Genomic DNA, 12438 nt, shown 5'->3' with positions numbered 1-12438 from the left:
CCACCTATTCTATGAGGGAAGAGGCCCCATGCCACTATAAATATGGGCTAGCCACCAGCGTAGAAAGGATCCAATACGACCCCGGGCCGATTCATCCACACTACCCGAGCCCTCGCAAGGACACTCATCCACTGTGCTAGTTCATCCTCTACCTCCTCATGAGGCCAATCCACCAAAAGTAGGAGTAGGGTTTTACAACGCAGCAAGGTGGCCCGAACCAGGGTAAATCTGTGTGTTCATCTTCTTCCCCCGCTCGCATGAACTCGAAGCGGTTAGGCCATGGGATGGTGAGCTTGGGCTAGAGCTGGTTGGGATCTTTGCACATTCCCCAGAGTTTGAACCTTCTTGGGTCGACGCAGCCCCGATTACGACATTTGGCGCGCCAGGTAAGGGTGTGTCATAATCCTCCTTCCAATTCTGCTTTGTCTCCGCTCTGTCGCTCCCATGGCCGACGCACGCTGAGTCCGCGCAGACCGCCGAGCTGCTCGTGTCGCCCAGACGATGCCCATGGGCCATGTTGTCCCTCGCCACTCTGCCTCTCTCGTGGCTAACGCTGCCACTGGCCCTGCTGCTCACGAGCAGCAGGATCTATTGCTGCCACCCTCCCTGCGGCGCGATGACCGCACCGCCACTCCTTATCTCACTCCCGCCACGGAATCGTCCTCTCACACTCGCCGTGGAGTGGCGAACATGCAGGCTGCGCTGCTCATGGCGCGCGAGCTGCTGTGCTACCGCCTCGCCGACGAGGGCTACGATGCCTGGTTCAGCCACATCACCGAGCTCGTCATTGCCGCAAGCGAGGCCCCAGCACCCTCCCACTCGCTCCATCCGCACCATCCCGGGCAGGCGACATGGCCCATGGTGCGCCTCCTCGTCCTCCCCTGCGCGGCGCCGACCCCGAGCCTAGGCACGACGCTTTCCCCCGCGACCTGCCGCGTGGGGCGCAGACGCCAACATGGGATGAGGCAAGCTGCCAGGTGGTGTAGTGGCCGCAAGGTGATACACGTGCCCTCCCTCCACCACCGCACCAGCATCAGGACAATGCACCGCTAGAGGCAGTGGCGCGTGGACGTCAAGACCGAGCTCCCCCCGTAGGTGTTGCGCCTGTTAGTGAAGCGGGCTACCGTGCTTTCACCCCAGAGTTGTGTCGCGTCGTCTGGCCCGGGAAGTTCAAGCCAGACCTGCCTCCATGCTACGACAACACCCCCCGACCCTACTAAGTTCCTCCAGCTCTTCTCACTGATCATCGAGGCGGCGAACAGTGATGACAAGGTCATGGCGAACTGGTTTCCCATGGCTCTCGAGGATGGCGCGCGCTCCTGGCTCCTCCACCTCCCGGAGGGATCGATCTCCTCCTGGGACGAGCTTCGTGAGGGCTTCATCGCCAACTTCCAGGGCACCCGTGACCGCGCCCCTACAATGAGCGACCTGCAGAGCATGAAGCAACAGCCGGGCAAGAGTCTGCACAAGTACATATGCTTCACGAATGTTCGCCCCAAGATCCCGAAGGCGTCGGACAAGGCCATCATATCGGCGTTTACCGATGGGGTCAAGGACGTCAAGATGAAAGAGGAGCTTGCCATCCATGATGACTTGTGCTCGGCCTTGGAGATGTTCAACCCGGCGAACAAGTGTGCAAGGGCCGAAGAGGGCCGCCTCTCCCTCGTTGAGCTCCCGGAGACCGACCTTGAAGACAATAAGGCCAAGGCTAAGGAGCCGAAGTGCAAGGGCCCCGTCGTGCTGGCAGCGGAGTTTGAGATAAAGCACAGCCATGACCATGATAAGCCTCCCAGGGGTAATCACCTGTTTTGCGTCTTCCACAACATACACAGACACAACACCAATGACTGCCAGAAGCTCAGAGCCCTCCATGACGGATGCCTCAGCCGCTGCCCCGAGCGCAGCAACCATGGCTACGATCATGGAGGAGGTCATAGCGGAGGCCGCTGGGACAACCATGACGCTCGTCAGGACAGGCGCGACCAGCCTTGCGAGGACCGCTAGCGAGATCAGCCTCGTGACGGCCCCTGGCATGATCAGCCTCGTGAGGACTATCCCCAGGGTAATGCCAGCCTCCCTCCGCTGTCGCCGCCAATGATAAATGACGATAAATGACAGGATGATGGGGCTGGGGCCTTCCAGGAACCCGTGCGATCGCCTGCATCACGGGTGGTGCCCAGGCCCTTGCCTTGAACTGCATCTTCAAGCAGTTTTCACGTGAGGTGAACGCGGCCCTCCCGAAGCTTGAGGCCGTAGGTCCCCTCAGGTGGTCGCAGTAGGCCATTACCTTCGACTCCAAGGATCACCTCCAGTGCTCAGCCGCTGCAGGTGCGCTCTAAAGGAAATATGCCCTAGAGGCAATAATAAGTTGTTATTTATATTTCCTTATATCATGATAAATGTTAATTATTCATGCTAGAATTGTATTAACCGGAAACTTAGTACATGTGCGAATACATAGACAAAACAAAGTGTCCCTAGTATGCCTTGATACGTCTCCAACGTATCTACTTTTCCAAACACTTTTGCCCTTGTTTAGGACTCTAATTTGCATGATTTGAATGAAACTAACCCGGACTGATTTGAATGAAACTAACCCAGACTGACGCTGTTTTCAGCAGAACTGCCATGGTGTTGTTTATTGTGCAGAAAACAAAAGTTCTCGAAATGACCTGAAAATCCACGGAGATAACTAAAAAATACTGGCGAAAGAATCAAGGCCAGGGGGCCCACACCCTATCCACGAGGGGGGGCGTGCCCCCTCCCCCTGGGCGCGCCCCCCTGTCTCGTGGGCCCCCTGATGCTCCACCGACCTCAACTCCAACTCTATATATTCCGTTTCGCGGAGAAAAAAATCAGAGAGAAAGTTCCATCACGTTTTACGATACGGAGCCGCCGCCAAGCCCTAATCTCTCTTGGGAGGGCTAATCTGGAGTTCGTTCGGGCCTCCGGAGAGGTGGGTTTGTCGCTGTCGTCATCATCAACCATCCTCCATCACCAATTTCATGATGCTCACCGCCGTGCATAAGTAATTCCATCGTAGGCTTGCTGGACGGTGATGGGTTGGATGAGATTTACCATGTAATCAAGTTAGTTTTGTTAGGGTTTGATCCCTAGTATCCACTATGTTCTAAGTTTGATGTTGCAATGCTTCATGCTTGTCACTAGGGCCCGAGTGCCATGATTTCAGATCTGAACCTATTATGTTTTCTTGAATGTATGTGAGTTCTTGATCCCATCTTGCAAGTCTATAGTCACCTATTATGTGTTATGATCCGACAACCCCGAAGTGACAATAATCGGGATACTTCTCGGTGATGACCGTAGTTTGAGGAGTTCATGTATTCACTAAGTGTTAATGCTTTGGTCCAGTTCTCTATTAAAAGGAGGCCTTATTATCCCTTAGTTTCCACTAGGATCCCGCTGCCACGAGAGGGTAGGACAAAAGATGACATGCAAGTTCTTTTCCATAAGCATGTATGACTATATTCGGCATACATGCCTACATTACATTGATGAACTGGAGCTAGTTCTATGTCACCCTATGTTATAGCTATTACATGAGGAATCGCATCCGACATAATTATGTATCACTGATCCAATGCCTACGAGCTTTTCACATATTATGCTTCGCTTATTTACTTTTCCTTTGCTATTGTTACAATCACTACAAAACTGCTATCTTTACTTTTGCCACTGGTACCGTTACTATCATACTACTTGCTACTAAATACTTTGCTGTAGATACTAAGTTATCCAGGTGTGGTTGAATTGACAACTCAACGGCTAATACTTAAGAATATTCTTTGGCTCCCCTTGTGTCGAATCAATAAATTTGGGTTGAATACTCTACCCTCGAAAGCTTTTGCAATCCCCTATACTTGTGGGTTATCAAGAGTAATTTATGGCGCCGTTGCCGGGGAGCATGGCTCTATTCTTTGAGTCACTTGGGATTTATATCTGCTGATCACTATGAGGAACTTGAAAGACGAAAGAAATAATATTTTTTCCCTCAACTACGAGGGGAGGTAAGGAACTGCCATCTAGCTCTGCACTAGATTATCCTTCTTTTTTGAGTAAGCTTGCGACACCTTAACCTGCTACTGCTATGAATTATGATATGTCGCATGTTATTGATGATGCCACTTCTGCTATGCATGATACTTATGATGAAACTACTTTTGTGTGTGATACTACTATGCCATTAGGTGAATATCTTGATGAACAACTTGCTAGGGTTTGAGAGAATGAAATTATTGAGAATGAAATTATTGATGACAGTGATGATGAAAGTTCTCCCCCTAATTATGAATTGCCTATTGTTCCTAACGGTTATGTGATGGATGAAGAAGCTGCTAGAGCTATCTTTGCTTGTAAGGATAGATATGATCTTAAGAAGTTATTAGCAAAATGGAAGCAGCAATCTCTCAATGCTAGAATGAAACCTGACCCCGCTTTTGCTACTTCACATATCTGTGTTACTGATAAGGATTATGAATTCTCTGTTGATCCTGAAATAATTACTTTGGTTGAATCTGATCCTTTTTATGGCTATGAATCTGAAACTGTCGTGGCGCATCTTACCAAGTTAAATGATATAGCCATCCTGTTTACCAATGATGAGAAGTCTCGCTATTATTATATCCTTAAGATATTTCCATTCTCATTGAAGGGTGATGCTAAAACCTTGTTTAATTCGCTTGATCCTGGTTGTGTGCGTAGTCCCCAGGATATGATTTATTACTTCTCTGCTAAATATTTCCATGCTCATAAGAAACAAGCTGCCTTGCGGGAAATATATAATTTTGTGCAAATCAAAGAAGAGAGTCTCCCACAAGCTTGGGGAAGGCTTCTCCGATTACTTAATGCTTTGCCTGATCATCCTCTTAAGAAAAATGAAATACTTGATATCTTTTATAATGGACTAACCGATGCTTCCAAGGACTACTTAGATAGTTGTGCTGGCTGTGTTTTCAGTCAAAGAACAGTCGACCAAGCTGAATTGTTATTGAATAATATGTTGACTAATGAAAATAATTGGACTCTTCCTGAGCCAATTCCTGAGCCAATCGAGCCAACTCTTAAGCCAGCTCTTGATCCTATTCCTAAACCAACTCCAAAGAAGAGGGGAGTTCTATTTCTCAGTCCTGAAGATATGCAAGAGGCAAAGAAATCAATAAAACAAAAAGGTATTAAAGCTGAAGATGTTAAGAATTTACCTCCTATTGAAGAAATACATGGTCTTAATATACCGCCTGTTGAAGAAACACATTGTCTTGATAACCTGACATAGGTAGTAAAGGTAAATCCTCTCTATAGATATAATAAAGTTGAAATCCCGTCTACAAAATTTCGTAGCCCATGCTTAGATGAATTTGATGACTTTATGGCTAGACAAGAAAGTTTTAATGCTTATGTTGGTAGAGAATTAAAGAATAATGCTTTCGAGATAGGATGCTTGAGTGATTATATGGCTAGAGTTAAAGGTGAACTTAAACTCATTAGCAAATATGCTTCTATGGTTACCACTCAAGCTGAACAAATACTTAAAGCTCAAAGTGATATGCTTGATGGATTAAATAATAAACATGATTTTGCTGTTAGAGTGGCTACTAGAACTGGTAGAATGACTCAGGAACCTTTGTATCCTGAAGGCCACCCTAAGAGAATCGAGCAGGATTCTCAGAGAAATAATTTAGAGGCACCTAGTTCTTCTACAAAAAAAGAAAAAGAAAAATGATAGGACTTTGCATGCTTCTAGTGAACCTGTTGTAGACACACCTGAGAATCCCAATGATATTTCTATCTCTAATGCTGAAACACAATCAGGTGATGAACATGAACCTGGTGATAATGTTAATGATAATGTTCATGTTGATGCTCAACCTAGCAATAACAATGATGTAGAGATTGAACCTGATGTTGATCTTGATAACCCACAATCAAAGAATCAATGTTATGATAAGAGAGATTTTGTTGCTAGGAAGCACGGCAAAGAAAGAGAACCATGGGTTCAGAAACCCATGCCTTTTCCTCCTAAACCATCCAAGACAAAGGATGATGAGGATTTTGAGCGCTTTGCTGAAATGATTAGACCTATCTTCTTACGTATGCGCTTAACTGATATGCTTAAATTTAATCCTTATGCTAAATATATGAAGGATATCATTACAAATAAAAGAAAGATACCGGAAGCTGAAATTTCTACCATGCTTGCTAATTACACTTTTAAAGGTGGAATACCAAAGAAACTTGGCGATCCAGTGGTACCAACTATACCATGCTCCATTAAAAGAAACTATGTTAAAACTGCTTTATGTGATCATGGAGTCGGTGTTAGTGTTATGCCTCTCTCTTTATATCATAGACTTGAATTGAATAAGTTGACACCTACTGAAATATATTTGCAAATGGCTGATAAATCAACTATTATACCTGTCAGTATTTGTGAGGATGTGCCTATTGTAGTTGCAAATGTCACTATCTTAATGGACTTTGTTATTCTTGACATTCCCGAGGACGATAGTATGTCGATTATCCTTGGTAGACCCTTTTTGAATACTGTAGGGGCTGTTATTGATTGCAACAAAGGCAATGTCACTTTTCATGTTAATGATAAAGAGCATACGGTACACTTTCCAAGGAAACAACCTCAAGTTCATAGCATCAATTCTATTGGAAACATTCCAACTATCATTATTTGAGGTTTTGAATTTCCCCTTCCTACTGTCAAGTAAAAGTATGATATTCTTATTATAGGGGATGTTCATATCCCCGTTGAGGTAACCTAGTGTTATTGGAAATTTCTCCGGTTCCATGTTACTCGGAATGAGTTTGTTAACAAGACTTGATCAACCTTGTTAGTGGATTCATTTTGATGATCATGAGATGGATGAAACTAGAAGGCACAACCTTCTATACCATCTTTTTTAGTTTCTGTTATTTAGAATAAATAAAGCAAAAATAGTATTATCTGTCTGTTTTCTGAATTATCCGTGCAATAAAAAAATATCCCAACAATAAAAGTGCTCCAAATGCCCTGCAAATTTAGTATGATTTTTTATGGAATATTTGAGGATTTTAGGCACTGAGAACACTGCAGGGGGGGGCAAGCACCTGGCCACAAGGGTGGAGGGCGCGCCCCTGTCTCGTGGGCCCATAGTGGCCCCCTCCACTTATTACTGCACCCACACACTTCATCTTCCTCCCAAAAAAATCCCCATCCAGCTCAAGCACGAGTTCTAGCTCATTTTGCTGCGATTTTCGATCTCCTTGCTCAAAGCTCCATTCACAAAACTGCTTTGGGAGATTGTTGCTTGGTATGTGACTCCTCCATTGGTCCAATTAGTTTTTATTCTAGTGCTTTATTCATTGCAATTTTTTGCTGCATAGGTGACCCTGTTATTGAGCTTGCATGTCAAATTTATGAGGTCCCAAGTAATTCTAATGCATGATATAGGCTCTAGGCACTTGTGGGAGTAGTTGCTATCAATCTTGTTTAGTTTGATTCACTTTTATTTTGAAGATACTAAAAATTTCAGAAATTTTCAGAAAGTGATAAGGAGAATTTTGAGGGGTCTTCTAGCCAAGGCTCCATGGATAAACAAGCTAAAGATAAGGAAAAGGCCAAGTATAATCTTCCTCGCGTAGTGGAAGTATAACCGTGTGAATGGCCTTGTGATAATTTCTTGAGAGAAGCCAGGATTTATGAAGACTTTTATTCTTTGGTTGAAAATGCGGGCCTCACCGACTTCCTCCACGACCGGATCGATCAGTATCTCTTACTCGCCAATACTTTCGTGCAATTTTTTTTATCATCCCAAGAATTCACCTCCATCAGTATTATTTCATTTATATGATGAATTCAAGGAAATGTCTTTACGTAATTTTTGCATGGTATGTAGATACCCTTTGAGGGCAGTTTAGATGAGCCACATCATAAAGATGTGGATTGTTTTGTTAACACCATTATTGTAGGGGATCCGAAGAAGGGTTCCGATGTGAGAATCACTAGCATACACTTTCCAGTTTTATGCTACTTTGCCATATTTGCTACTCGATGCTTAATTGGTCATGGAAATAGTGGAAACTTCAGTGTTCCTAATATTATTATTTTGTTCCATGCCTTGTTTGGTGATAACAGTTTTAGTATGGGTGTAGTTATTGCTAAACGGCTAAGCCTGAACCGTACAAAGGGCCCCATCTTTGGAGGTATCTATGTTGCACGCCTTGCTAAACATTTTGAGATACCTATTAGGCACTATGAGAAAGAGGAGACACGGCTGCCTCGTACCTTTTTAGATTACACGAGCATGGTAGCACATGAGTTTATTGTTCACAATGATGATAAGATGCTCCTGTATAAGCTGAGATTTAATAAGAAACACAATGAGATTATTACCATGCCTGCGCCTCTGTTGTTTGATTTGACTGCAGTTAATTATCTTGTCTTGCTGGAAGCGGTGTACGCTCATCGAGGCCAGACATCCGCTCCAGAGCCTGAGCCGGAACCTCCACTGGACCCTTATCATCCATCATCTTATCAGTGGGATCCGGAGGAGATCGCTGTCCAGTGGTATCCTGATGACGCTCCTTAGTACACCAGGGAGAGTAGCCGCGGTCCTTGGCATTAGGCCAACTTAGGCCAAAAGCCTAAGCTTGGGAGAGTACGTATTTCTCACTGACTTTACATTCATGTTCACACACTATTCTAGTTGTCGGTGCTCATACTCTTTCATTGTATTATCCATGCTAGTTTAATTTTCTTTTTCTAGTTTTCTTCTTGTGTGTTTGTTAAATCTTAAGAAAAACCAAAAAAATAGTTAGTTTAATTTCCATGCTTGTAGTAGTAATTAAAATGAAAAGCCAAAAAGATTTCTCATTCTTCTTTTACTTGTTGGGAGCTTTCCCATGTAAATAGTTTTATTTTCTTTTCTTTCCTTTGGGGGTCGAGAGTAGAAGTCTATAATGAAAATGCTTAGTGGCTCTCATATGCATGATTGTTTATTTAACTTAGAGCCCATATTACTTTGTCTTCTCTCTTGAATTGAATGCTTGCAGATTCTAGCTTAGTCCAATGCACGTGCACTATTATTATTATACACATTGTTGAGTCGTGCAAGTGAAAGGCAATAATGACGATATATGATGGACTAATTGAGATAAGAGAAGCTGGTATGAACTCGACCTCTTTTGTTTTTGTAAATATGATGAGTTCATCGTTCCTGATTCAGCCTATTATGAATTAAACATATTTGCAATGACATTTAGAGATTATAGTTGCTTGTGCCATGCTTAATTAGCTATGAGTTATAATGGTTTACCTTGCGTGCCAACATGCTATTAAAATGATTATGATGTGGTATGACGGGATGGTATCCTCCTTCGAATGAATTGAGTGACTCGACTTGGCACATGTTCACGCATGTAGTTGAAACAAATCAACATAGCCTTCACAATATTTATGTTCATGGTGGATTATATCCTACTCATCCTTGCACCTGGTGTAGATTAATTTTAATGCATGTTCATGACTGTTGTCGCTCTCTCAGTTGGTCGCTTCCCAGTCTTTTGCTAGCCTTCACCTGTACTAAGCGGGAATACTGCTTGTGCATCCAAATTCCATAAACCCCAAAGTTATTCCATATGAGTCCACTATACCTTCCTATATGCGGTATTTACCTGTCGTTCCAAGTAAATTTGCATGTGCAAAACTCCAAACCTTCAAGTGAAATTATGTTTTGTATGCTCGAGCAGCTCACGTATCAACTAGGGCTATCTGTATCTTCCATGCTAGGTGGGTTATTCTCAAGAGGAGTGGCCTCTGCTCCTCATTCACGAGAACATGGCTGGTAACCGGGATGCCCAGTCCCATGATCAAAAAGATCAAAGCAAATCAAAATAATTAAACAAAACTCCCCCAGGGCTGTTGCTAGTTGGAGGCACTCGTTGTTTCGATCAAGCCATGGATTGATGCTTGTTGGTGGTGGGGGAGTATAAACTTTTACCATTCTATTTGGGAACTGCCTATCATGTATGTAGCATGGAAGATATCGCCATCTCATAGTTGCTGCGTTGAGAGTGAAAGTATGCCGCTCAAAATGTTATTCATCTCTATTTTAAAATCCATCTCTGGCACCTCTACAAATCCCTACTTCCCTCTGCGAAGGGACTATCTATTTACTTTTATGTTGAGTCATCATCCTCTTATTAAAAAGCACCCGCTGGAGAGCACACTGTCATTTGCATTCATTGCTATTAGTTTATATTGGGTATGACTTGACTGGATCTCTTTTACCATGAATTACAATGTTTAGTCAGTCCTTGATCTTTAAAGGTGCTATGCATTTATGTTTTGCAGTCTCAGAAAGGGCTAGCGAGATACCATCTTGTTATATCATATCATGATTGTTTTGAGAAAGTGTTGTCATCCGAGTTTTATTATTATTGCTCGCTAGCTGATTATGCCATTGATATGAGTAAATATGAGACCTAGGTTAGTTCATAATCTTTGCTGAAAACTTGAATGCTGGCTTTGCATATTTACAACAACAAGAGCAAATAGAGTTTGTAAAAGTTTTTCTTTATCACTTTCAGTTTATCAACTGAATTGCTTGAGGACAAGCAAAGGTTTAAGCTTGGGAGAGTAGATACGTCTCCAATGTATCTACTTTTCCAAATACTTTTGCCCTTGTTTTGGACTCTAATTTGCATGATTTGAAAGAAACTAACCAGGACTGACGCTGTTTTTAGCAGAACTGCCATGGCGTTGTTCATTGTGCAGAAAACAAAAGTTCTCGGAATGACCTGAAAATCCACGGAGATAACTTTTGGAAAATATAAAAAATACTGGCGAAAGAATCAAGGCCAGGGGGCCCGCACCCTGTCCACGAGGGTGGGGGCGCGCCCCTTCCCCTGGGTGCACCTGTAACGCCCTGGATTCGATGCGCCAGGTGTCCGCCAGTTATTCGCCGTCTTTGCCATGTCATCATATGCATTTCATATCATGTCATCATGTGCATTGCATTGCATACGTGTTCACCTCATGCATCCGAGCATTTTCCCCGTTGTCCGTTTTGCAATCCGGCACTCCTATGTCCTCCGGCGTCCCCCTTTTGTCTTCTGCTATGAGCGGGTGTTAAACTTTCTCGGAATGGCCCGAGGTTTGCCAAGCAGCCTTGGTATACCACCGGTAGATCGCCTGTCAAGTTTCGTCCCATTTGGAGTTTGTTTGATACTCCAGCGGTTAACCGGGTAACCGCAAAGCCCTCTTTTGTGTGCAGCCCAACACCCTTCCAAAGTGGCCCAAAACCCATCTAAGTCACCCGCATGCTCTCGGTCGTTCGATCACAATCGTGTGGGCGAAAACCGCTCCTCATTTGGACTCTCCTAGCTCCCTCTACCTATATATATATGATCCTCCCCGAAATCCCGCAGTCCAAACCCTAGAAATTCCCCTCGCGCCGCCGGACGTTTCTTCCCCCGCCGACGGACATGTCCGCTTCGCCGCCCCGTCCAACCCGATCCCGCGCGCCCCCGCGCCCTCCGCCCGCCAACCGTCACCGGCACGCCTTTGGCCCCGCCGCCGAGCCGCCTCCCGGCCTCCCGCGCCGCCGCGGAGCGCCGCCGCCGCTGCCCGCATCTCCGGCGACCGGCGCCGCGCCCCTCCCCTCCGGGCACCTCCTAGCCGCCGCCCGGCCAACTCCAGCGCCCTCCCCGGCCTCTATCTTCGGTGAGCCGCCGCCTCATCTCCGGCTGCCCTCGAGTTCCGCGCCAGATCCAGATCTGAGAACTAGAGGTTGACCCCGAAATCCCCAAGTCCCGAAATATTTTGCATAATCATGCCATGTTCATCGCATCATAACTTGCTGCATACTGCTCCTTTTCGTGCGTGTAATATGTCAAATTGTTCGTCTCAACGATTTCTTCATTTCATTCCATTGCATAATTTTCATTTGAGCTCATCTTGATGCCCGAAATGCTGTTAGAAGGGGGCTATGTGATGTTAGTTTCAGATTCTTATCAGAACATGCTCATTTGTCATTTTTGCCATGTTTGATGTGTGCACTCTATGAGGTTGATGTCTACATATGTTTTGAACTATGTCATGCCATCTTCAGGTGCTATCCATGTATTTTTGTAAGTCTTGTAACGAGTGCATCAAGCTTGTTAAGTAGGGTACTTGCTGTTGCTGTTTTGCTAGGCTGATTCTGTAAAATTTTGTTGCTATGTAAACCTGCTGCTACTAGTCATTCCATGCATAATATGGAGATGTTCACTAAGGATGTTTTCTTATAAACGTCATGATCTATCCATCCATGCCCCTGGTTGCATTTATAGCCTGCTGTAACATGTTGTTATCTTGCCCTCAAAACTGCTAAATAATGTTGCTGTCAGCCTGTTAACATTAAGTTCAGTTTTGGGCGTGTCTTTTTCTAG

Source organism: Triticum dicoccoides, chromosome 6B, assembly GCF_002162155.2.
Source record: "Triticum dicoccoides isolate Atlit2015 ecotype Zavitan chromosome 6B, WEW_v2.0, whole genome shotgun sequence".
Taxonomy (NCBI): Eukaryota; Viridiplantae; Streptophyta; class Magnoliopsida; order Poales; family Poaceae; genus Triticum; species Triticum dicoccoides.
The sequence above is the reverse complement of the archived record's forward strand: the minus strand, read 5'-3'. Positions refer to the sequence as shown.